Source organism: Salvia hispanica, chromosome 5 (genome assembly GCF_029641045.1).
Source record: "Salvia hispanica isolate PSC_SH4W2 chromosome 5, Shi_PSC_v1, whole genome shotgun sequence".
NCBI lineage: Eukaryota > Viridiplantae > Streptophyta > Magnoliopsida > Lamiales > Lamiaceae > Salvia > Salvia hispanica.
Window position 1 is genome coordinate 11,135,991 of NC_142696.1, and position 4,181 is coordinate 11,140,171.

The 4,181-nt window shown below is 42.7% G+C and overlaps 1 pseudogene; it reads right to left on the reverse strand.

The window, feature by feature from the left end:
* Window positions 1-343: 343 nt before the first annotated feature.
* LOC148926277 (uncharacterized) lies at window positions 344-3,834 on the reverse strand (annotated as a pseudogene).
* Window positions 3,835-4,181: the final 347 nt, after the last annotated feature.

Consider the following 4,181-nt stretch of genomic DNA (forward strand, 5'->3'; position numbering starts at 1 on the left):
AAATTAAACTAAAACCAAAAATTGTCAAAAACAAGGTTGGGTTGCCTCCCAACAAGCGCTCTTTTAAAGTCATGAGCTCGACGTTACTCCCTTTTATTGTTTACTCCTTGGGTGGTTCTTCTAGATCAACCTCCTCCTCCACTATCTTGTCCGAGCTGTAATATTTCTTTACACGGTGACCATTGGCTTGAAACAACTGTCCATCCGGAGCTAGCAATTCTACTGTTCCACTATCATATATCTTCTTGATCATGTAAGGACCGGTCCATTTAGACTTCAACTTGTCGGGGAATAGAGAAAGTCTCGAATTGTGCAACAAAACTACATCCCCCAGCGTGATCTCTCACGGGCTGATCATCCGGTCATGGTAAGCCTTCATTCGTTCCTTATAAGTGGATGAACTGTTGTAAGCCTCCATCCTAAATTCATCCATTTCATTAAGAAAAAGACGTCTTTCTTCACCGGCCTTGCGAAAGTCATGGTTCAACTTCTTGATTGCCCAATATGACCTGTATTCCATCTCAAGAGGCAAATGAAAAGACTTACCAAATACAAGTTGATAAGGAGACATACCTATGGGGCTTTTATAAATAGAACGATACGCCCACAATGCGTCATCTAATCGAAGTGCCCAATCCTTGCGGCTCACGCTCACTGTCTTTTGAAGGACCGACTTGATTTCTCTGTTTGCTAATTCAGTTTGCCCATCCGCTTGACGATGATAGGGCGAAGTGACTGTATGCTTGACTCCATATTTGTCCAACACGCTGTCCAACCATCTATTGTTGAAGTGAGATCCTCCATCACTAATAAGAGCGTGGGGCGTACCAAATCTGCAAAATATGTTCTTTCTAACAAAAGTAATGACAACTTTAGAATCGTTAGTTTTGGTTGGAATTGCTTCCACCCATCTCGAAACATATTCTACTGCAAGTAAGATATATTGGTACTCTCCTGATTTTTGGAATGGCCCCATAAAATCTATCCCCATACATCAAACAATTCTACCTCAATGATGGTTTTCTTAGGCATCTCCTTCTTAGAAATTTCACCCGTCCGTTGACATTCATTGCATTGGAGAACAAAGTTAGCGGAGTCGCGGAAAATGGTCGGCTAATAGAATCCACTCTGCAAGACTTTTATCACGGTTCTTTGCACACCAAAGTGGCCTCCAGTGGGGGACGAATGACACTTTTCAACTATAGCCACCCAATCTTCTTGAGGCACGCATCTCCTAAGTATAGTATCTGCACATCTTTTGAACAAGTAGGGCTCATCCCAAAAGTAAGATCGTACATCTCTATAAAATTTCTTTTTTTGGTAAGGAGTAAGATCTGGAGGATGTACCTTTGCCGCCAAATAATTGACAATATCAGTGTACCATGGAAAAGTGGCTTGAGTGAAAAACAGATGCTCATCTGGGAAGTCCTCGTTGATTTCTTGAGACAAATCTTCTCCTTCCACCGGGTGCTCCAACCTTGAGAAGTGGTCCGCTACCACATTCTCGCACCCTTTTCTGTCCTTTATTTTCACATCAAACTCTTGGAGTAACAAGATCCATCGGATAAGTCTGGGTTTTGCTTCCTTCTTTGCAAACAAATGCCTAATAGCTGCATGGTCAGTATAAACAATAGTCTTAGTTCCAACAAGATAAGCCCTAAATTTATCAAAAGAATAAACAATAGCAAGCATCTCCCTTTCAGTAGTCGTGTAATTAGATTGGGCAGAATCTAAGGTTCTACTAGCATAGTAGATGACTCTAAAAATCTTGCCCCTCTTCTGCCCCAAAGCTAAGCCAACTGCAATATCACTTGCGTCGCACATGATCTCAAATGGTTGACTCCAATCAGGTGTAATGAGGATAGGGGCGCTTACTAGAGCTTTCTTCAAAGTCTCAAAAGCCTGCAAACAATCGGAAGTAAAATTAAATTTCACATCCTTCTCAAGCAATTTACAAAGAGGTTTAGAGATCTTAGAAAAATCTTTGATGAATCTTCGGTAGAAGCCTACATGTCCTAGAAAACTTCTTACTCCCTTTTTATTGGATGGCGGTGGAAGTTTCTCAATGGCTGCAATCTTTGCCCTGTCGACTTCTATCCCTGCAGAAGACACTTTATGCCCTAGAACAATACCTTCTTTCACCATAAAGTGGCATTTTTCCCAATTGAGAACAAGGTTAGTTTCTACGCATCTCTGCAAAACCTTAGCTAGGTTATCATGACAATGATCACAAGATTTACCAAACACAGAAAAATCATCCATAAAAACTTCCATCACTTTTTCAATCAAATCATGAAATATGGCCATCATACATCTCTGAAAAGTAGCAGGAGCATTACACAAACCAAAAGACATTTTCCTATAAGCATAAATACCATAAGGCCATATAAAAGCAGACTTATGTTGGTCTTATGGAGCAATTGCAATTTGATTATACCCAGAATAGCCATCAAGAAAGCAGTAATAATCATATCCCCCTAGTCTATCAAGCATTTGATCAATAAAAGGTATAGGGAAATGACCTTTCCTAGTGGCTGCATTTAACATCCTATAATCAATGCATACTCTCCAACCTGTGGCTACCCTAGTAGCTATCATCTCTCCATCCTGGCCGGGCACTACGGTCATCCCCCCTTTTTTTGCTACTACTTGCGTAGGGCTTACCCATTCACTATCAGATATTGCATATATAATCCTTGCATCTAGTAACTTTATCACCTCTTTTCTAACTACATCTTTCATAATAGGGTTAAGTCGACGTTGGTTTTGAACACGAGGTTTATGCCCTTCCTCAAGTAAAATTCTATGCATGCATGTGGTCGGGCTAATTCCTTTTAGATCACTAATAGACCATCCTATGGCAGACCTATACTTGTTCAAAACACACAAAAGCTTCTCACACTCTTTCTGACTCAATGCAGCGGACACAACAACAGGGTAAGTGTTTTCTGGTCCTAGGAAAGCGTACCTGAGATGGTCGGGGAGAGGTTTAAGCTCTACTTTGGGCGGTCCCAGTGGCTTTCCCACTGTTTTCCTCCTTTCTGCCTCTTCTTCGGGAGTGCGTAATGGTAAGAATGTATTCCCCATTTGAGGGATTCTCTCTAGTAGCACTTCCAATTCTGCAATGATGGCACACAGGTTTGCATCACAAGAAGATAAATCAGCATTAGGAGTGAAAGAATTTTGGAGACAAGTTTCAAGAGGGTCCTGGATTTGGTGATAAGTGACTTCCACTTCTCCAACACAATCGGTGACAACTTGGATGACACTGCATTCTTGGTAGCCTTCTGCCCCTTCTTTTCCATGAAATTTCACGGCGTCGTAGATGTTGAATGTAATGCTCTCGTCGTGTAGCTTTAATGTAAGGTCTCCTTTCTGTACATCTATCATGGCTCCCCCAGTAGCTAAAAATGGTCTTCCAAGTATCAAGGGAACCTTCTTGTCCTCCTGCATGTCAAGAACAACAAAATCAGCTGGAAAAATAAATTCTCCAACTCTTACCAAGACACCTTCTACTATCCCCATCGGTATTGTCGTGCTCCGATCTGCCATTTGCAGCGTGATTGAAGTGGGACGGATGCTATCAACATCAAGTTTCCTGTAAAAAGACAAAGGCATCAAGTTAATACTAGATCCTAGATCACATAATGCCCTACCCTTTACATCATTCCCCAAAACACAAGATAAAGTAAAACACCCTGGATCTTTGTGTTTAGTAGGTAATCCCTTCTGGATGATAGCACTGCAATTCTCTGTTAGGCCTACTGTCTCGTACTTCCCCCATTTCCTTTTTCTTGCCACCACATCTTTCAGAAATTTGGCGTAATTGGGCATTTGTTGCAGGGCTTCTACTAGTGGAATGTTGATGTGGACTTACTCATTGCCTCCAAGAATTTGGGAAACTGAGCGTCAAGCTTCTTGCTCTTCAACCGTTGAGGATATGGGACGGCAACACTGCTCTGTGTGGCTCTGTCTGGCTGCTGCTGCCCAGCCGGTGGACCGCCGCGATGAGGTGTGGCGGTCACCGGACTTCCGCTAGTGGCCAGTCCTAAGTCTTCCTCTATCTGTTGAGGTATAGGCGGCGGGTCGCCGTGTTAAGGTGCGGTGGACCGCCGCACTGCTTCAGCAGATGCATTCCCAGGCGGCTTCTCTGCCTCCCTTCTTCCCCTGCCTATGTCTCC